Source organism: Budorcas taxicolor, chromosome 2, assembly GCF_023091745.1.
Source record: "Budorcas taxicolor isolate Tak-1 chromosome 2, Takin1.1, whole genome shotgun sequence".
In the NCBI taxonomy this organism is placed as follows: domain Eukaryota; kingdom Metazoa; phylum Chordata; class Mammalia; order Artiodactyla; family Bovidae; genus Budorcas; species Budorcas taxicolor.
Genome location: NC_068911.1, coordinates 122,833,104 through 122,856,347, shown reverse-complemented (window position 1 = coordinate 122,856,347; position 23,244 = coordinate 122,833,104).

Sequence of the window (23,244 nt, the reverse complement as noted above, 5' to 3'; positions counted from 1 at the left end):
ACCTGCTTATTTAATTTATATTCAGAGTACATTTTGTGAAATACCAGGCTAGATGAAGTGAAAACTGGAATCAAGATAATTCTCAGGGAGAATTAGCAACAACCTTAGATATGCAGGTGATATCAGTCTAATGGCAGAAAGTGAAGAGGAACTAAACAGCCTCTTGATGCAGGTAAAAGAGGAGAGTTAAAAAGCTGGCTTAAAACTCAACATTCAAAAAACTAAGATCATGGCATCTGGTCCATTGTTTCATGGCAAATAGATGGGGAAAAGTGGAAACAGCAACAGATTTGTTTTTCTTGGTCTCCAAAATCACTGTGGGCAGTGACTGCAGCCATGAAATTAAAAGACATGTCATGTACAGATGTGAGAGTTGGATTTAAAGAAGACTGAACACTGAAGAATTGATGCTTTTGAATTGTGGTTGCTGAAAAAGACTCTTGAGAGTCTCTTGGACAGTAAGGAAATCAAACCAGTCAAGCTAAAAGAAATTGACCCTGAATTATTGGAAGAACTGATGCTGAAGCTGAAGCTCCAATATTTTGACCATCTGATATGAAGGGAAAACTCATTGGAAAAAATCCCTGATACTTGGAAAGACTGAGGGCAGCAAGAGAAAGGGCAACAGTGGATGGAATAGTTGGATGGCATCATTGACTCAGTGAACATGAGTTTGGACAACTTCCTGGAGATGGTGAAGAACAAGGAAGCATGGTGTGCTGCAGTCCATGGGGTCACAAAGAGTCAGATACAACTTAGGGACTAAACAACAACAACAGTGTTCTCCTAGAGGAAGGAAGAGATTCAAACTTAGAGGAAGACTGGAATTGGAAGGGTCAGTAGGAAGTCACTGAAAAGAGACTAGAAGGAATTCCAGTGTTCATGAGTACACTTAGTGCTCAAATCTTGGTTTAAATCACACACCCAAAATTATCAGGTTTCTTTGGAGAAAGTGGTGATTCCAGGTATGTGTTGGGGATAATACAGTGGCCTTGGAATGTATTGTTGTACCTAACCATTAGAGTTGTTCAGAATGTGGTAGTTGCATGGAAAAAAAAGAGAGTCACAAAATGGTTCCAAGTCACCAAAATTCAGACAACATAAGAATTTCAAAGGATAAGGAAATTAACAAAATATAAAAAATTAAAATATGAGTCCATAGAGATAGTAAAGAAAAGAACAAATGGTCAGAATATAATTCCTTACCAAACAATGCTAGCTACTTAGTATAAATGAAATTATGGAATTATATAATCACCATTTTACACCTCTGCTGTAATCATTCATTTAAGCAAGCATTATCATTTGATATTAAAAGATTGGGTGAAAGATTTGGGGACCAAATAATTTTAGAGAGGCTCAAAGCATCACCTCAAATTTTGTTTATGATTGGGAAAAAAACAGGTACATCTTCAATGGAGATATCTAATGGATACTACTCTATCATATCCAAGGGCACTATCTTAACATTATCAATAATGAGTCAAACTGAAGTTGTGTGCTTTCTGATGTACACTGGTTTATGAAGCACATACTATGGCAAAAAAAGATATAAGTAGAATTTAATTATGAGGTAAATCCAGAATGTAAAACACTCCACAAGAAAATTGGCCAACTCATAAATGTGTTAGGACAGTTGCACATTAAACCAGACTAATGGACTATGGTGAGCAAAAGTAGATGAGGTTCTCCAAGTTTGAACAACTCTTCCCCAGTAAAGACTGCTGTAAAGCAAGCCATTGCAATAACTGGTGAAATGGTACCAGACTGTCTATCAGGTAATATTATTTACCAAAGTTAACCTCATTTGTTAACTGACATTGTCATCATTCAGGAAAATGGCTTTGTCCTCAGCAGTTACATGTTGACGTATTTTTGTGTGAAATGTGAAGTGTGAAGATGTCTATAATGTAATTTTGAAAGTTGTACCCATAACTATAGGAGGAAAGAGCAAGGGCAAAAAAGGGAAAGAGAAGATATAAGCTTGGGGCTGGTGCACTGAGACTACCCAGAGGGATGGCATGGGGAGGGAGGAGGGAGGGGGGTTCAGGATGGGGAACATGTGTATACCTGTGGTGGATTCATGTTGGTGTATGGGAAAACCAATACAATATTGTAAAGTAATTAACTTTCAATTAAAATAAATAAATTTATATTAAAAAATAAAAAATAAAATAAAAACAGGAAAAGTAGCAAGAATTTTGGTGTTCATTGTATTTTCCAGGCTCCCCTGATGGCTCAGATGGTAAAGAATCTGCCTCCAATGCAGGAGACCTGAGTTCAATACCTGCGTTGGGAAGATTCCCTGGCAGAAGGCATGGCAACCCATTCCAGTATTTTGACTGGAGACTCCCCATGGACAAAGGAACCTGGCGGGCTAGAGTCCATGGTTGCAGAATCAGATAAGACTGAGCAACTGGGCATGCACCCACCACAACAAAAGATCCTGCATGAGAGAATGAAGATCCTGCATGTTGCATCTAAGACCTGATTCAGCCAAATAAATAAATTAATAGGCTGAAAGAAAATCAGATAATAAAATTTAAAAAGAGTGCATCACCTTTATAAAGGAAATGGGAGAAGGAGTAGAAGCAGAAACTAAGGAAGAAAAGAGGAGGAGCAAGAGGGAAGGGGTAGGGAAGGCAGAGTAAAAGAGGAGTACAGGGGGATGAAGAGAATGGAGAATGAAGAATCTCATTACTCAGTCACACAGGACACTCTTCAGGATCTTTCTCCATATGTTTTTCTGTGGCCACATGTATTGATGAGTACTATTTTCCACTGAAATAATCTCATATATGGTATCATATATGGTAACATATGTAAAGAGAAACTAGTGTATGGGTAGGATAAATTGATGAGAAGTGTTAAATGTAGTCCTTTGTTTGTTTGTTTGTTTGTTTTTGCTGATTCTCTCCACAGGAATTCCTCTATGCCAACGTAGTGCTATGTCTCTCACCACAAGGATAATATTTCTTCAGCTGGTCATCTTGTCTCCCTACATTAGCCTGCAGGGAATGTCACTTTTACTATAAGCAGTGATCATCACCTCAGCAACAAGTAGACTAAACATATCTTTTTCTTATCTATATGCCCATATCTCTTTCTTGCAGATTTCTACAAGACCAGAAAATACTTGAGACCAATGAAGGTACTTTTACCTCTTCTATTCCCAGAATCTAATGAGGCTAGCATATCAGTTCAGTTCACTTCAGTCGCTTAGTTGTGTCTGACTTTTGCGACCCCATGAATTGCAGCACGCCAGGCCTCCCTGTCCATCACCAACTCCCAGAGTTCACTCAGACTTACGTCCATCGAGTCAGTGAGGCCATCCAGCCATCTCATCATCTGTTGTCCCCTTCTCCTCCTGCCCCCAATCCTTCCTAGCATCAGAGTCTTTTCCAATGAGTCAACTCTTCTCATGAGGTGGCCAAAGTACTGGAGTTTCAGCTTTAGCATCATTCCTTCCAAAGAAATCCCAGGGCTGATCTCCTTCAGAATAGACTAGTTGGATCTCCTTGCAGTCCAAGGGACTCTCAAGAGTCTTCTCCAACACCACAGTTCAAAAGCATCAATTCTTCAGTGCTCAGCTTTCTTCACAGTCCAACTTTCACATCCATACATGACTACTGGAAAACCATAGCCTTGACTAGACAGACCTTTATTTGCAAAGTAGTCTCTGCTTTTGAATATGCTATCTAGGTTGGCCATAACATTCCTTCCAAGGAGTGTTTTTTAATTTCATGGCTGCAGTCACCATCTGCAGTGATTTTGGAGCCCAGAAAAATAAAGTCTGACACTGTTTCCACTGTTTCCCCATCTGTTTCCCATGAAGTAATGGGACCGGGTGCCATGATCTTCGTTCTCTGACAGTTGAGCTTTAGCCAACTTCTCTCTCCTCTTTCACTTTCATCAAGTGGCTTTTTAGTTCCTCTTCACTTTCTGCCATAAGGGTGGTGTCTATGCAAATCTGAGGTTATTGATATTTCTCCTGGCAATCTTGATTCCAGCTTGTGCTTCCTCCAGCCCAGTGTTTCTCATGATGTACTCTGCATATAAGTTAAATAAGCAGAGTGACATTATACAGACTTAATGTACTCCTTTTCCTATTTGGAACTGGTCAGTTGTTCCATGTCCAGTTCTAACTGTTGCTTCCTGACAACATATAGGTTTCTCAAGAGGCAGGTCAGGTGGTCTGGTATTCCCATCTCTTTCAGAATTTTTCACAGTCTGATGTGATCCACACAGTCAAAGGCTTTGGAATAGTTAATAAGGCAGAAATAGATGTTTTTCTGGAACTCTATTTCTTTTTCCATGATCCAGTTTATTGTATAGCAGGTACCTAATATATGTTAACCATTCAACTTGATTAATGCCTTATATATCTAAAATAATGTTTTAATGCTTTTAGATTATTTTGTATTGGTTTCTTCTTCAACATCCTAGCAAAAATATCTACAGAAATGAATATGAACATAGGAAATGTGGATAACCAAGATAAAGCCATGTGCATGTATTAGTTATCTAGGTTAATATTTTTAAGCCATTGATAGTTTTTTTTTCTAATATTGAATGACATTTTCAGATAGAAAAAAACCCATAAAATATTCTGACTTTAATGTTTCATATCTTCTCTTAAGATATGAAATTTATCCATCTGTAAATCCAGGATAAGATATCATCTCATTTAGTCAATATTTTGTGCTCTTCTATAAAATGCTACATGTTTCACATGTGCATTTTCCCCAAGCTAGAAATATTTAAATACCACTGCTCTTAGTAACTGCAATAGAAAGCAGTAGAAAGTACAGAGTGTTTTCTTGTAAAGAGATAGGAGTGAATTCTATTACCAGTTGGGTCAGAATTGTGCATTTCTGAACATCATTTAGCATTTCAGAGTCTCAGTATTCACAGCTTAGGATGATGATACACCTAATATAACAGCTGAAGAAAAAGTAAAAGTAGATTTTAAAAAGAGAGAGAGAGAGAGAGATAGTTATCATGACCTTCCTCATGGTTCAGGGATGGGCTTCAGGGCATGTGAAAACTGTATGCGATGTATTGGTGTATATGCAAGCACATAGGTACATTTGTCTGGAGAGAAATTGATCTCTGGATTCTCAAGAATATTTATGTCTATAGAAGATTAAAAGCCATTGTAAAATATGCACAAAATGAGTTATTATTATCAGGTATGAGATGAAACTGATATATTCACTCCACTGTTGGTCTACAAATATATTTGTAATAGTTCTGACAGTGGACAGTAAAGAAGGAATGAATACTGAGGTTTAGAAAATGTGATGCCTATTTTGGTTTCAGTGCTCATTGGTTGCAGAATCTTAGGAAAAATTATTTGGTCTTTCTGAATCTCAGTTTCTTCTTTTTGTAAAATGAGAAGAGAAACTATATATTCCAGAAATGGTTTCACTATGAGGCAAAGAAAAGAAAAAATATTCCTTGACTGTCTGACACAAATCACTTCCACTCGTACGTTATCTCGTGAATTACTTTTTTTTTTTCTCTCCGATGTAAGTCATCCCCATTTCCTGTATTTTCTCACTGATGATACTTTTGCAAACTGCATTTCCTTGTCTTCATTATGAGATGCATTATTCTTTTTGTCCCAGTTGCTTGCTGTCAAACAGCTACTAGAACCCTGGCTTCTTTTAATGACTCCTGTGGATTCCAGTCAACCCTTGTCAGCTATGGGTGATACAACTGCAAGATGTGTCACCTGTTCACTCAGTCTGTCCAGGGGAAAATTATTCCTTTACCAAGCATTTAGTTTCTATGGACTCTTTCACACTAGTCCAGGCCATGCCAGTACACATATGAAGGACTCACTATCTCATTATCATTATTATTTTTACTCTTCGGATGCCTCTTCTGCTTTCTTCAGTTCAGTTCAGTCTCTCAGTCGTGTCCGACTCTTTGCGACCCTATGAATCGCAGCACACCACGCCTCCCTGTTCATCACCATCTCCCAGAGTTCACTCAGACTCACATCCATCAAGTCCATGATGCCATCCAGCCATCTCATCATCTGTTGTCCCTTTTTCCTCCTGCCCCCAATCCCTCCCAGCATCAGAGTCCTTTCCAATGAGTCAACCCTTCTCATGAGGTGGCCAAAGAACTGGAGTTTCAGCTTTAGCATCATTCCTTCCAAAGAAATCCCAGAGTTGATCTCCTTCAGAATGGACTGGTTGGATCTCCTTGCAGTCCAAGGGACTCTCAAGAGTCTTCTCTAACACCACAGTTCAAAAAGCATTAATTCTTCGATGCTCAGCCTTCTTCACAGTCCAACTCCCACATCCATACATGACCACAGGAAAAACAGCCTTGACTAGACGGACCTTAGTCGGCAAAGTAATGTCTCTGCTTTTGAATATGCTATCTAGTTTGGTCACAACTTTCCTTCCAAGGAGTAAGCGTCTTTTAATTTCATGGCTGCAATCACCATCTGCAGTGATTTTGGAGCCCCCAAATATAAAGTCTGACACTGTTTCCACTGTTTCCCCATCTATTTCCCATGAAGTGATGGGACCGGATGCCATGATCTTCGTTTTCTGAATGTTGAGCTTTAAGTCAACTTTTTCACTCTCCTCTTTCACTTTCATCAAGAGGCTTTTTAGCTCCACTTCACTTTCTGCCATAAGGGTGGTGTCTATGCATATCTGAGGTTATTGATATTTCTCCTGGCAATCTTGATTCCAGCTTGTGTTTCTTCCAGTCCAGCGTTTCTCATGATGTACTCTGCATAGAAGTTAAATAAGCAGGGTGACAATATACAGCCTTGACGTACTCCTTTTCCTATTTGGAACCAGTCTGTTGTTCCATGTCCAGTTCTAACTGTTGCTTCCTGATCTGCATACAGATTTCTCAAGAGGCAGGTTAGGTGGTCTCCTTTCTTGCACATTCCTTAAAGAAGTATCATGGGCAACAAAATCTGAGTGCTATCTACCTCCAAGTTGAATGGACTGGGCAATGCTGCAGTGGGTATTTTTCTGTAGTGGGATACTGGGTACTGAATTTTGGAAATACAAGGTTACTAGAGGAATCTTATAGGGCCTTCCCAGGAAAGAATCTACTATGTCCTCTGCCTGCCTTTTATCTGTAGAAAAACTTTAACCAAAAATAAGTGTAATCAGAGAAATAAAATGCAGAAGCAAAGGAAAATATTCTAACAAGACAAAATAATATAATCTAGCCATTAAACAAAGTCAGGGGCTTTTAGTTCTGTCTCAAGGAATATAGATAGTTTTCTTTTTAAATTTTCATTTATTTATTTATTTTTTGTACAGTAACAAAATTTTTGTTTTATAAGTGTGTACCTTTAACCCATCTCACCCACTTCCCATGCCTCCCCTATGGCAACCACCAATCCATTCTCTGAATCTATGAGCTTGGTTTTTTTTTTTTTTTAATCACATAGATAAGTAGGATCATATGATATTAGTGTTTCTCCATCTAACATTTCACTTAGCATGATGCTGTCAAGGTCCATCCATGTCATCCTGAATGGCAAGATTTCAATTATTTTTTATGGTTAAATAATATTCCAGTGCTCACGTGTGTGTGTGTGACGTTTTCTTTGTCCTTTCATCCACTGATGGACACTTAGGTTGTTTCCACATCTTGGTTTTTGTAAATAATGCTGCAAGGAACATGGAGGTGTATATATGTTTTGGAGTTAGTGTTATTTTCTTCAGATAAATACCCAGAAGCGGAATGGCTGGATCACGTGGTAGTTCTATTTTCCACTTTTTGAGGAACATCCATACTGTTTTCCATAAAGGCTGTACTAATTTACATTCATACAAGCAGTGCACCGGGGTTCCCTTTTCTCCACATCCTCACTAACATTTATTTATTGTCTTTTTGATGATAGCCTTTCTAACATGTATGAGGTGATATCTCATTGTGGTTTTAACTTCCATTTCTCTTATGATGGTGACAAGCATCTTTTAATGTAACTCTTGACCATCTGTATGTTTGCTCATTTAAAAATTGTATTGTTTGTATTTTTGCTATTAAAATGTGTAAGTTCTCTGTACATTTTGGATATTCAACTTCTACCAGATGTATGATTTGCAAATGTTTTCTTCCATTCTCCCATAGGTTCCCTTTTCATTAAAAAATTTTTTTAATTAATTTATTTATTTTACTTTACAATATTGTATTGGTTTTGACATACATTGACTTGAAACCACCTTGAGTGTACATGTGTTTCCCATCCTGAACCCCCACCACTCCCCTCCCCAACCCATCCCTCTGGGTAATCCCAGTGTACCACTCCTGAGTACCCTGTATCATGCATCAAACCTGGGCTGGCAATTTGTTTTGCATATGATATTTTACATGTTTCAATGCCATTCTCCCATATCATCCCACCCTCGCCCTCTCCCACAGAGTCCAAAAGACTGGAACTGCCATATGACCCAGCAATCCCACTGCTGGGCATACACACTGAGGAAACCAGAATCGAAAGAGACACGTGTACCCCAATGTTCATCACAGCACTGTTTATAGTAGCCAGGACATGGAAGCAGCCTAGATGTCCATCAGCAGATGAATGGATAAGAAAACTGTGGTACATATACACAATGGAATATTACTCAGCCATTAAAAAGAATACATTTGAATCAGTTCTAATGAGGTGGATGAAACTGGAGTCTATTATACAGAGTGAAGTAAGCCAGAAAGAAAAGCGCCAATACAGTATACCAACGCATATATATGGAATTTAGAAAGAAGGTAACAATAACTCTGTATGGGAGACAGCAAAAGAGACACAGATGTATCGAACAGTCTTTTGGACTCTTCTTTTTTTTAAAGATGGTTTTGATGTTGACCATTTTAAAAGTCTTTATTGAATTAGTTACAATATTATTAATTCTTTGTGTTTTGATTTTTAGGCTGCGAGATAGATGGGATCTTAGTTCCCTGATCAGGGATCAAGGGAACCCTTGAACCCATCACCAGATACATCCCTAGATCACATTCTGAGCTGTATATTTTGAACTGCTTTGCAGAAACTGAAACTCTCACCAGGGAAAGAAATTAACCACACGATGACCACACTGTAGGTTTAACATAAACTCTTCAATCTCATACAATCTGAGAACTGCCCTCAATGAAATGCAGAAAAACCAACCCTGGAACAAAAAGTTAGTTGTACTTACAACAATCAAGATGATACTGATAAGGCCACCACATGACCAATTTCAAGATGACTGTCGGATCTTACTCTGCTACTATGCATATAGCACTCTCCTCCAACCTATATATCCTTGAAATTCCCCTTTAAAATTTATTGCTCACTTATTAGCAGTGAGGAGGTGATTTTGAGCATGAGGCCAACTTCTCCTCAAGTTGCAGTCCTTCTGAATATAGCAAATTTAACTTTACTACCAATTCTAGTATTGATTTTTGAGCAGCAGGTAGCCAAACCTGAGTTCAGTAACAGTACCTTTAGGAGAACTAAAAAAAAATCAAACGCTGAAATCTCTTAAACTGAAAGTAGAGGAATTTCTAGGAAGAGAAGACATTTGGTTGACAATAGGGGGTGTTAATAAACTTAAGTACAATATAGAAAGACCCAAGATTGTGTGGGTGACACTGGAGTATAAATTATCATTTGTATTGACTATGCAATCTATAAGACATGCAATGATTAATCTCATTTAAAGACAATCCAGGTAAGAATGAAGTGTACTTAGGCCTCTTTAAGTGGGTTTGGATGGAATTGCATCATTTTAAGCACTTTAAGTGGAGAAGGAAATAGCAATCCACTCCAGTACTCTTGCCTAGAGAATCCTGTGGACAGAGGAGCCTGGTGGGTTGCTGTCCATGGGGTCGCACAAAGTCGGACATGACTGAAGTGACTTAGCATGCATGCATGCATTGGAGAAGGAAATGGCAACCCACTCTAGTATTCTTGCCTGGAGAATCCCAGGGACAGAGGAGCCTGGTTGGCTGCCGTCTATGGGGTCGCACAGAGTCAGACACGACTGAAGCGACTTAGCAGCAAGCACTGTAAGCCTGATTCTGTATGGATGTGAGAGCTGGACTGTGAAGAAAGCTGAGCACTGAAGAATTGATGCTTTTGAACTGTGGTGTTGGAGAGGACTCTTGAGAGTCCCTTGGACTGCAAGGAGATCCAACCAGTTCATCCTAAAGGATATCAGTCCTGGGTGTTCATTGGAAGGACTGATGCTAAAGCTGAAACTCCAGTACTTTGGCCACCTTATGCGAATAGTTGACTCATTGGAAAAGACCCTGATGCTGGGAGGGATTGAGGGTGGGAGGAGAAGGGGACGACAGAGGATGAGATGGATGGCATCACTGACTCAATGGACATGAGTCTGAGTGAACTCCAGGAGTTGGTGATGGACAGGGAGGCCTGGTGTGCTGTGATTCATGGGGTCGCAAAGAGTCAGACACGACTGAGTGACTGAACTGAACTGAACTGAACTGAAGCCTGATTCTAAGAAGACATTTCAGCTTTGGCCATTGCTATGTCAATGCACATTCAGTGAGTTTTAGTGAGAAAGATTCAGCAGAAGTCTTGGTCCATGGGAACCAAGGAGCCTCCCCAGAGAGAGAATTCACATAAAGAATGTTGGACCAGCATGAACCTGTGTCTCAGAATTAAGAACAGTCAGAAGCAAAGGATCTCAGAACAACACAATCATCTTCTCTAGGTCATTCTAGGTTTAACACATGTGTTTGTGTATGTGTGTGTGTGTGTGTGTGTGTGTATGTGTGTGTCTGACAAAAGAGGAAAACAAAAGAGAGGGAGAGAAATACAAAATCACAGGGAGACCAATTCTAAAATGTAAAAGAGATATTAACTCTGAAATTCATTTTATCTAGAATATTCTTTTGGGATGATCTGAACAGAATATGAGGCAAAAATGAACAAGCCATAGACTTTCCATGCATTTTTCACTTTCTCATTCCTCTAAATTTTATTTAATACTGGTACTCTCAAGCTTTAGCACCCTGGGGATTAATGGTGCCTCCCATTAGATAGTGGCAATTTTAGGGCAGTGATTCACCAGCAGCATGTGTGAGGGGCCTCCAAAAAGCATGACGTGGATAAATACTTAATGGAGAAATTCTGCATTAACAGAGAACAATATTCAGTCAATTCTGTATTAGTGCATTTGTGTGATCTTATTTTCACACGGAAATTACATAGATTCAATGCAAATATCAGGCACTGGTTTGGGAGGAGACTTACCCTATATTTTAGGTAATGTCCTAAATCTGTGCTGTCCAATATGGTAGCCACTAATCACATAAGCCTATGGAGCACTCAAAATATTACTAAACACTGATTTTTAATTTTACTTAATTTTAGCTTAATTCATCTTTTTGCTAGTGTCTCTTGTAGTGGATTCACATATTTAGAGCACAGTAGGTTATGAGCATATGCTTTGTACTTAGAAACCAAGTGATAACTTCAAGCTCTATCATTTACTAACTATACATATTTGGGCAATTTATTTTTAATAATGAAATTTTATCATTTATAATATGGGGAAATGTTCATAACTATAGAATTGTTGTGAGAATTAGACAATGGTATTTATGCAAACTGCTTAGAAAATACTTTGCATTTATGAAGTACTTAATAAAAGTTATCTATTATTAATGTTACTATCTATATTACTCTGTTTCCTTCTCCCTGTTGGCTGAACAGTGTTCTACAGACCAGTCATCTATAAATACCCATAGACATTATGTATTATTCTTTCTATCATTTTCTTTCACCTCACTGTTGAATAAAAATACATTTCTGGAGGAATGATGGAACAGGATATGGAGAATCTAGAAGTCTTTGTTGGTTGTGATGCTGAGACAGGGGTGGGGAATGAAACATGGAATGAATGGAAAAGAGAGATTGATTCTAGAGCCCGAAATGAGTGGACTATTTAGAAAATAAAGTACAAACTCTGAATTATGGGAATTCCAAAAGACTCTTTGCAGTTAGTAAATATGCATCAACTAATATTTTGTTTCCTGGGAATTAGCAGGACACTCTGATCAAGCATTTCCAAAAGTTGCCTTATGACCATTTTTTGAAAATCCCAATCTCCCATGATCAGCAATTTTTTGGTTTCAGTAGTCAGGATCCTTTAAGTCTCATTTATTTTCTATTGATATTTTGCTGCAGAGCTACTGAGATTCATCCATAGGGCTGTGTTATATTCAGTTCAGTTCAGTTGCTCAGTAGTGTCCTACTCTTTGCAACCACACCAACTGCAGAAGGCCAGGCCTCCCTGTTCATCACCAACTCCTGGAGTATATTCAAACTCATGTCCATTGAGTCAGTGATGCCATATAACCATCTCATCCTCTGTCATCTCCTTCTCCTCCTGTGTTCAATCTTTCCCAACACCAGGGTCTTTTAAAATGAGTAAGTTCTTTGCATCAGGTGGCCAAAACACTGGGTTTCTGCTTCAACATCAGTCCTTCCAATGAACACCCAGGGGTGATTTCCTTTAGGATAGACTGGTTGGATCCCCTTGCAGTCCAAGGGACTCTCAAGAGTCTTCTCAAACACCACAGTTCAAAAGCATCAATTTTTTGGCACTCAGCTTTCTTCACAGTCCAACTTTCACATCCATACATGACTATTGGAAAAACCATAGCATTAACTAGACAGACCTTTGTTGACAAAGTATGTCTCTGCTTTTCAATATGCTATCTAGGTTGGGAATAATGCTTCTTCCAAGGAGTAAGTGTCTTTTAATTTCATGGCTGCAATCACCATCTGCAGTGATTTTGGAGCCCCCAAATATAAAGTCTGACACTGTTTCCACTGTTTCCCCATCTATTTCCCATGAAGTGATGGGACCAGATGCCATGATCTTAGTTTTCTGAATGCTGAGCTTTAAGCCAACTTTTTCACTCTCCTCTTTCCCTTTCAACAAGAGGCTCTTTAGTTCTTCTTCACTTTCTGCCATAAGGGTGGTGTTATCTGCATATCGGAGGTTATTGAATTTCTCCTGGCAATCTTGATTCCAGCTTGTGCTTCATCCAGCCCAGTGTTTCTCATAATGTACTCTGCATATAAGTTAAATTAGCAGGGTGACAATATACAGCCTCGATACACTCCTTTTCCTATTTGGAACCAGTCTATTGTTCCATGTCCAGTTCTAACTGTTGCTTCCTGACCTGCATACAGATTTCTCAAGAGGCATGTCAGGTGGTCTTGGTATTCCCATCTCTTTTAGAATTTTCCACAGTTTCTTGTGATCCACACAGTCAAAGGCTTTGGCATAGTCAATAAAGCAGAAATAGATGTTTTTCTGGAACTCTCTTGCTTTTTCCATGATCCAGCAGATGTTGGCAATTTGATCTCTGGTTCCTCTGCCTTTTCTAAAACCAGCTTGAACATCAGAAGTTCACGGTTCTCATTTTGCTGAAGCCTGACTTGGAGAATTTTGAGCATTACTTTACTAGCATGTGAGATGAGTGCAATTGTGCGGTAGTTTGAGCATTCTTTGGCATTGCCTTTATTTGGGATTGGAATGAAAACTGACCTTTTGCAGTCCTGTGGCCACTGCTGAGTTTTTCAAATTTGCTAGGCTTTGGCAATATGTGGGGTAAACATATATTGCCCCCTGACTTTCTAGGACCCACATGTGATTACATTTTAAAAGGGAAGAAAAAAGACAATGATTTCATGACTCCAGTGTTCATGTATGGATGTGAGAGTTGGACTGTGAAGAAAGCTGAGTGCTGAAGAATGATGCTTTTGAACTATGGTGTTGAAGAAGGCTCTTGAGAGTCCCTTGGACTGCAAGGAGATCCAACCAGTCCATTCTAAAGGAGATCAGTCCTCGGGGTTCTTTGGAAGGAATGATGCTAAAGCTGAAACTGTAGTATTTTGGCCGCCTTATGCGAAGAGTTGACTCATTGGAAAACCTCTGATGCTGGGAGGGATTGGGTGCAAGAGGAAGAGGGGACACAGAGGATGAGATGGCTGGATGGCATCACCAACTCGATGGACATGAGTTTGAGTGAACTCTGGGAGATAGTGATGGACAGGGAGGCCTTGTGTGGTATGATTCATGGGGTCGCAAAGAGTCGGACACGACTGAGTGACTGAACTGAACTGAACTGAACTGAAAAAACGCATGGAATTAAAATATATATGTCCACAAATAAAATTTCACTGGAATAGAGCCAGGCTCATTTGTTTACAGATTGCCTAAATTTAATAACATAAAGTTGAGTAGTTGAAAGAGAGATGAAAAAAAAAAAAAAAACTATCATATTTGCTGTCTGGTCCTTTATAGGAAGTTTGCTGATCTCTGGGCCAGACTTTCATATTCTCCATGATTAAGTCAAATTTTTTTATTTTTTTCTTTGATAATTGCCACCCTTTCATATTTTATTCTCTTTTTCTAAAATTCACATACATAAACATGATATCTTCTGGGCTGATTTAGTTTTCTAAATTTCTTCACCTGTTTTACCTCTCTCCTATTCAGCAGTTCAAATAACTGCAAACCCTGTCCAAGTTTTCTCATTAATTATAATTATAAAAACTGAGCAATCATTTGAGATCATATTTATATGTGTTATTATGGAAAAGGATACATATTGCATATATTTGTGAAATTTAACAAAACTGTTGAAATTATCTTTAATCCTGATGTTTGATAGTAAGGAAACAAAATATTGACATTAATAAATGGTGATGAAATATATTTCATGAGTGTCTTTCAGTTCAGTTCAGTCGCTCAGTTGTATCCGACTCTTTGCAACCCCATGAATAGCAGCACGCCAGGCCTCCCCGTTCATCACCAACTCCCGGAGTTCACTCAGACTCTCATCCATCGAGTCAGTGATGCTATGCAGCCATCTCATCCTCTGTCGTCCCCTTCTTCTCCTGCCCCCAATCCCTCCCAGGACCAAAGTCTTTTCCAATGAGTCAACTCTTTGCATGAGGAGGAGTTTCAGCTTTGGCATCATTCCTTCCAAAGAAATCCCAGGGTTGATCTCCTTCAGAATGGACTGACTGGATCTCCTTGCAGTCCAAGAGACTCTTAAGAGTCTTCTCCAACACCACAGTTCAAAAGCATCAATTCTTCTGTGCTCAGCTTTCTTCACAGTCCAACTCTCACATCCATACATGACCACAGGAAAAACCATAGCCTTGACTAGATGAACCTTAGTCGGCAAAGTAATGTTGCTGCTTTTGAATATACTATCTAGGTTGCTCATAACTTTTCTTCCAAGGAGTAAGCCTTTTTTAATTTCATGGCTGTTACTTGGGTAATAATTACGAGTAGAGTATAGCAACATGAAATACTTTAATATATTAAAATTTTTCTCATATTTTTTCATGTATGTTTCTCAATTAGTATTCATAAACTAAGAAAAGATGCTTGTATATTTGTACTGAGGTTCAAATTTTGTTACTCATAAGATAGCAAACTGTCAAAATGATATGCCATCATTTTGATGCTGTTGTGTTCTTTAATTAAGAAAATATTAATAGTAGGTTTTATAATGCAGTATAACAAAAGGTAAAAATAAAACTCTCTGTGTACATCACTGGTAAAGAGATACCTGCCTTAAATAATTGATATTTAAAAAATCAACTGTTACTTCCATTTTAGCAGCCCAAAAGAGCTCAGTCATACACATAGAAGGCTAGCATATATGCCATTAATATCGTTAATTTTGTGATGCCCATGGTAAACTTTCCTGGTTAAACATTTTCCCCCTCTAAAATTAGTATGACTTTGTTTCCGTGTGGTCCTTTCAGTCACCCAAGTGTGGACTCTGATCAATTTACATCTATAACCTTTGTCTCAAACTAGCATGCATGCATTCGAGAAGGAAATAGCAACCCACTCCAGTATTCTTGCCTGGAGAATCCCAGGGATGGAGGAGCCTGGTTGGCTGCCGTCTATGGGATCGCAGAGTTTGACACGACTGAAGAGACTTAGCAGCAGCAGTAGCAGCAGCATCTGAAAATCGTAGGTCCTCACCCCTGTTCAGACATACAAATGATCCACCACTTAAAAGTCACGAGGCCCTTATTTACTGAGGTTGATATGACTCTCCAAGGCTGAGTCATTTAGAAGACATTTTGACTTAAACACACACACATGTGCACAAACTCACATACACACCTTCCCCTGAAGGACTCAGACACATACCCCCATGTAGGGCTCCTGTGCAATGCTCAGGGAGGCAGTCCACTTAGCTGAAATTCCTGGTAGGTATGCTAGGAAGCAGGAAAAGACCAAGAAAGAAGGAAAGAAAGATCAGAAAGGATGAAAAGTAAATGCATTATTCCCTTAACTTCCATTGCCAATGTCTTTGAGCAATTCCAAATCATCTAGGATCATACAAGTCAGTTCCTTACCTCTTCATTTGTATATGCAACTATTCATTAAACATCTGCTTCTGCTTTATTGACTGTGCCAAGCCTTTGACTGTGTGAACCACAACAAACTCTGGAAAATCCTGAAACAGATGGGAATACCAGACCACCTGATCTGCCTCCTGAGAAATCTGTATGCAGGTCAAGAAGTAGCAGTTAGATCTGGACATGGAACAACAGACTGGTTCCAAATAGTAAAAGGAGTACATCAAGGCTGTATATTGTCACCCTGCTTATTTAACTTCTATGCAGAGTACATCATGAGAAACACTGGACTGGAAGAAGCACAAGCTGGAATCAAGATTGCCAGGAGAAATATCAATAACCTCAGATATGCAGATTACACCACCCTTATGGCAGAAAACGAAGAAGAGCTAAAGAGCCTCTTGATGAAAGTGAAAGAGGAGAGTGAAAATGTTGACTTAAAACTCAACATTCAGAAAACTAAGATCATGGCATCTAGTCCCATCACTTCATTGCAAATAGATGAGGAAACTTTGGAAACAGGGTCAGACTTTATTTTTTGTGGCTCCAAGATCACTGCAGATGGTGACTGCAGCCATGAAATTAAAAGACACTTGCTCCTTGGAAATAAAGTTATGACCAATCTAGACAGCATATTAAAAAGCAGAGACATTACTTTGCCAACAAAGGTCCATCTAGTCAAGGCTATGGTTTTTCCAGTAGTCACGTATGGATGTGAGAGTTGGACTATAAAGAAAGCTGAGCGCCGAAGAATTGATGCTTTTGAACTGTGGTGTTGGAGAAGCCTCTTGAGAGCCCCTTGGACTGCAAGGGGATCCAACCAGTCCATTGTAAAGGAAATCTGGCCTGAATATTCATTGGAGGGACTGATGTTGAAGCTGAAACTCCAATACTTTGGCCATCTGATACGAAGAACTGACTCGTTGAAAAAGATCCTGATGCTGGGAAAGACTGAAGGTCGGATGAGAAGGGGACGACAGAGGATGAGATGGTTGTATGGCATTACCAACTCAATGGACATGATTTTGAGCAAACTCCAGGAGTTGATGATGGACAGGGAGGCCTGGCGTGCTCCAGTCCATGGGGTCACAAAGAGTCAGACATGACTGACTGATTGAAGTGAACTACACCTAGATCATTTCATTTATTCAGCAATTACTAACATAAGATCTACTATTAACCTTGAACTTATTTAGATTCTGGGAATGCTGTGGAGAACAAGATGGAAAAGTATCTGTCATTGTAGAGTATATTGTACATAATACAGGAGGAAACAAATACACAATATAATGGATTGGCCAAAAAGTTTGTTTGGGTTTTTTCTGGAACATATTACAGAAAATCTCAAATTAACTTTTTGGCCAACCTGTAAGTCAGATACTAATAAATGCATTAAAGATCACAGAACTGGGTAAGATGGAAAAGCATGATTTGGAATACAAGGACACTACCTTTAAATGTTATGATTAAGTTGACCTGTGGCCAGAGTGACGTGGAGGCAAGGCCAAGAAGTTCCCTAGAAGAGCACATCATGCAGAGAGAATAATGTGTGGGGCCTGGAAGAGGGCAGAGGGAACAAGGAAGGCTGAGAAGTTACTGAAATCTGAGGAAGACAGAGAAGAGGGCCAAATGAGGTTGGGCCTTGAAAGAAGTATTGCCAGAGTCTCTCAACACTTCAGATACAATTGGTTCATGCTCCCATTTCACTGTCTGTCTGGAAATGCCATACCCTCTCCCCTCCAAGATGTCTGTGAATTTCAAGGGGTGTTACATCACCTAATATCCAAAGTCCTTGCTTCCACTGATATAGAAGCAGGTCAGTTTCAGGTCATCAGTGTGTCTAGAGCATCACACTTTGCTGTGCATTGGCCTGGACTGGGAGTGGTGGGATATGGATTTGTTCTTTGATTTCTGGTGTGCAACCATACCCACATCATGCATCAAGGCATAAGTTGGAGACTCCAATGTGAGCATCAGTTTGAAGAGGTGGAGGGAATACTAAAGGAAGAATGAGGAGGAGGAGGATGGAAGGGGGAGAAGGAGGAGAAATAAAAGAAATTATTTTTTAGACAGCGCTACTCCTTGGAAAAGCTTGCTATCTTCTCCTTCTCAGCCTCATTCTCCACATCTCCTTCTCAAGTTCTCCTCATTTCTGTTCTATCTCTGTGCTCAACTATGCTATCCTAATTCAGATCAGTTTATACACCTCAACTGCCTCTTAGTTTTAAAGTACTTATGCTTTTAGAAATTCACTTTCTGTTTCAGGTACTTATTCTTTTACAGAATTATCTTTTTAAAATATTTTATTTTATTTTATTTCATTTTATCTGCCACACTGTTCAGCATCAGTTCAGTTGCTCAGTGAGGTCCTACTCTTTGTGACCTCATGGACTTCAGCACACCAAGCCTCCTTGTCAGTCTCCAACTCCTGGAACTTGCTCAAACTCATGTCCATCGACTCAGTGATGCCATCCAACCATTTCATCCTCAGTTGTCACCTTCACAATGCGGGATTTTAATTCCCTGACCAGGATTCAAACCCATGTCCCCTGAGGTGGAATTGAAGAGCCTTAACCACTGGACCACCAGGGAATTACCCAAATAATTTTCTTAGATACTTTCTTAGAGACTAATTACTTAAAATAAGTTTCAGTGACAGTTGTTTAAATATCTCCCTTCTCATTTATTCCATAAGTGTTCTTAAAGAATAATCTGTTTACTCATTTCTATGGTAGATTCTGAAGCAGCTATTTCATGAAACCCTCAATTTATTAAGAGAAATAGGCTATGATAAGTATGCAAGTAATTAACCAAGTATAATTATGGGGCTCCAAAGGAGAATAAAATGATGCTGCGGGACTTATAATGAGAGAATGCACTCATTTGGATGAATTATAGGAGACTTTTCTGAAGAAATATTATTTATCTTATTCTTTCTTCAAATATTATTTAATCTTAAAATATGAAGGGAGAATAAACATTAGCCCAGGAAAATACGGAACAGGCAATATCCACATCAGGGAAGGTTGTTGTCTGGTAGAAGCAATATTAGGTCACTGGAGCAGTATCTTTGAAGAATGGAAAGAATATTAATATGAGCTAGTGGTAAGAATCATATGTAAAACCAGAGAGATAGTTTGGGGGCATGCTATGAAAAACTTTCAAGATTTATGAAGGCAATTTTTCTCCAGAGCAAAAAAATGTATCAAATAAGGGCCTGGACAGTTGCACTGGTTCATGTCCCTTTCCAGGATGGAAGCGGTTTTGCAACAGAATGAATAGCTCTGGGCACTGCCAAAGTCCAGTCAATAAATGACTTTATTTAGACAGGAAAATACAAATACCATATGATATTACTTATATGTAGAATCCAAACTATGACACCAGAGAGGGCAGTGGCACCCCATTCCAGTACTCTTGCCTGGAAAATCCATGGACAGAGGAGCCTGGTAGGCTGCAGTCCATGGCGTCGCTAAGAGTAGGACACAGCTGAACGACTTCACTTTCACTTTTCACTTTCATGCATTGGAGAAGGAAATGACAACCCACTCCAGTGTTCTTGCCTGGAGAATCCCAGGGATGGGGGAGCCTGCTGGGCTGCCGCCTATGGGGTCGCACAGAGTCGGACACGACTGAAGCAACTTAGCAGCAGCAGCAAACTATGACGCAAATCAACTTACCTACGAAAAAAAAGCAGAATCACAGACCTAGACAGACCTGGACAACAGACTCATTGTTGATACGGGGGATAAGGGTAGAGGGGGCATCCACCAGGAATTTAGGACTTGAAGATGCAAACTATTATACAGAGAATGAATAAACAATAAGGTCCTACTGTACAGCACAGGGAACTATTTCAATATCCTGTATAAACTGATATTAGAAATGTTATTAAGATAATATGAAATATATATATACACATATATGTAACTGAGTCACTTTGCTGTTCAGCAGAAATTAACACAATATTGTAAATTAACTAAGCTTTAATAAATTAAAAAAAATAAGAATTGACTTTATTATACTGTTCACTTGTTAGCAGTGAATGGTTAGCCTTTTTAGATGGCCTGTTGGCTACAAGCATGATGGGGAGTGTCATTTGTTAGTTAATTCCCTTAGTCTTCAGAAATGGTAAAATCATATCACATGATAAAACTTAAAGTTGACCTTCCCTAGAGTGAGGTAAGTACAAAGATCCAATAAATATTGGCAACAGAAAAATCTGCAATCACTTATCAGCCATAAAATTTAATTCCAGGCTATCTCAATATGAAAGTTGAATACAAAAGCCTTCTAGGAGAAGACATAGGAGAATATTTTCACATCAAGAAGGGGGAACTGGCAAGTTTATTAAAAAGCAGAAAGAAAATTACTGATAACAGGGGAAAAGTTCAATTAATTTGATTATGTTAAAAATAGGAATATTTGTTGATCAAAAAGAAACCTTCAGGAATATATGGAAACACTGAATTATTAAAAGAAAAATTAGGAGAACTTTAGATTTACAGAAAAGCTGCAAAGGTAGTACAGGGTGTTCATGTACCACATTCAGTTTGCCTATTATTGACATTTTACATTAATATATATTTGTTCTAACTAATGAAACCATATTCAGTTCAGTTAAGTCACTCAGTCGTGTCTTTGAGAACCAATGCACTGTAGCATGCCAGGCCTCCCTGTCCATCACCAACTCCTGGAGTTTACTCAAACTCATGCACATTGAGTCAGTGATGCCATCCAACCATCTCATCCTCTGTCGTCCCCTTCTCTTCCCACCTTCAATCTTTCCTAGCATCAGGGTCTTTTCTAATGACTCAGTTCTTCACATCAGGTGGGCAAAGTATTGGAGTTTCAGCTTCAACATCAGTCCTTCCAATGAATATTTAGGACTTATTTCCTTTAGGATGGACTGGTTGAATCCCCTTGCAGTCCAAGGGGCTCTCAAGAGGCTTCTCCAACACCACAGTTCAAAAGCATCAATTCTTCGGCGCTCAGCTTTCCTTATAGTCCAGCTCTCACATCCATATATGACTACTGGATAAACTATAGCTTTGACTAGCTGGACCTTTGCTGGCAAAGTAATGTCTCTGCTTTTTAATATACTGTCTAGGTTGGTCATAACTTTACTTCCAAGGTGCAAACATCTTTTAATTTCATGGCTGCAGTCACCATGTGCAGTGATTTTGGAGCCCCCCAAAATAAAGTCAGCCGGTTTTCACTGTTTTCTCATCTATTTGCCATGAAGTAGGGTCGCAAAAAGTCAGACCTGACTGAGAAACTGAAATGAACTGAACTGAACTGATGGGACCAGATGCCATGATATTAATTTTCTGAAGGTTGAGTTTTAAGACAACATTTTCACTCTCTTCTTTCACTTTCATCAAGAGGCTCTCTTTAGTTCTTCTTGGGTTTCTGCCATAAGGGTGGTATCATCTGCATATCTGAGGTTATTGATATTTCTCCCAGCAATCTTGATTCCAGCTTGTGCTTCATTCAGCCCAGTGTTTCTCATGATGTACTCTGCATAGAAGTTAAATAAGCAGGGTGACAATATACAGCCTTGAGGTACCCCTTTTCCTATTTGGAAACAGTCTGTTGTTCCATGTCCAGTTCTAACTGTTGCTTCCTGACCTACATACAGATTTCTCAAGAGGCAGGTCAAGTGGCCTGGTATTCCCATCTCTTTCAGAATTTTCCAGAGTTTGTTGTAGTCCACACAGTCAAAGGCTTTGGCGTAGTCAATAAAGGAGAAATAGATGTTTTTTGGGAACAATATTGGCACATGATTATTAACTAAAGATTATATTCTGCTCAGATTTCCTAAGCCACTTCTGGGACCCCATAGAGTGAGGTTATATTGAGATATGACACTGAGATATGATGTCTCCTTAGACTTCTCTTCTTTGGGAGAGTTTCCCAGGATTATCTTATTTTCAATGACCATAACAGTGTAGAGCAAGAGTGATCATAAACTTTGTAGACTCTTTGTGAATTTGGGTTTGTTTAATGTTTCCCCTTGGGTTAGACTGGGGGATAGTTTGGAAGAGGAAGACCACAGAGATAAAGTGCATTCCTATATCATCATTTGAAGAGTAGATAGTATCAGCATGGCATGTACTTCTCACATGCCCCTTGATCACGTGGCTGAGGTAGTGTTGATAAATTACAGTAAAATTACCTCTCCCACCCCTCTATTTCAGCATGATGTCACTAGGTGCAGCCTCCACATAAGGATATAGTTATGCTTCACCACTTTGAGGGGAAAATATTTACATTAATTATTAGTCATAGTTTTGCTGTCATTATTTTTGGAGAATTGGCTCTTCTCCCCCATTTACTTATTTGTGAAATCTTTCATATATTTATATAAATAGAGATCCTGAATATTTACTATATTCCTTGGGTTATGATCCAGTACTGTATTATTTTTGTCCCTCAGATAGAGCTATCTATCTAGCTCCCATTTGGAGCTCTTTCATTTGAAATCTATGTCCTTTGGGCATATCTGCATTGGTGTGCTTCTAAAACTTCCATAATTTGGGGTTAAATAATAAAAGTTTGATTATTTCATGTAACACAATGTGGAGAGTTAGAGCTGACTCATTGATATTAAAAGGACCCAGCTTCCTTCCACTGCTTTTGCTCTACTTTGTTGCTTAGTCATCTCCAACTCTTTGCGACCCTATGGACTATAGCCCGCCAGGCTCCTCTATCCATGGGGATTCTCCAGGCAAGAATACTGGAGTCAGTTGCCATGCCCTCCTCCAGGGGATCTTCCCAACCCAGGGATCGAACCCAGGACTCCTGAATTGCAGGCAGATTCTTTACCGTCTGAGCCACCA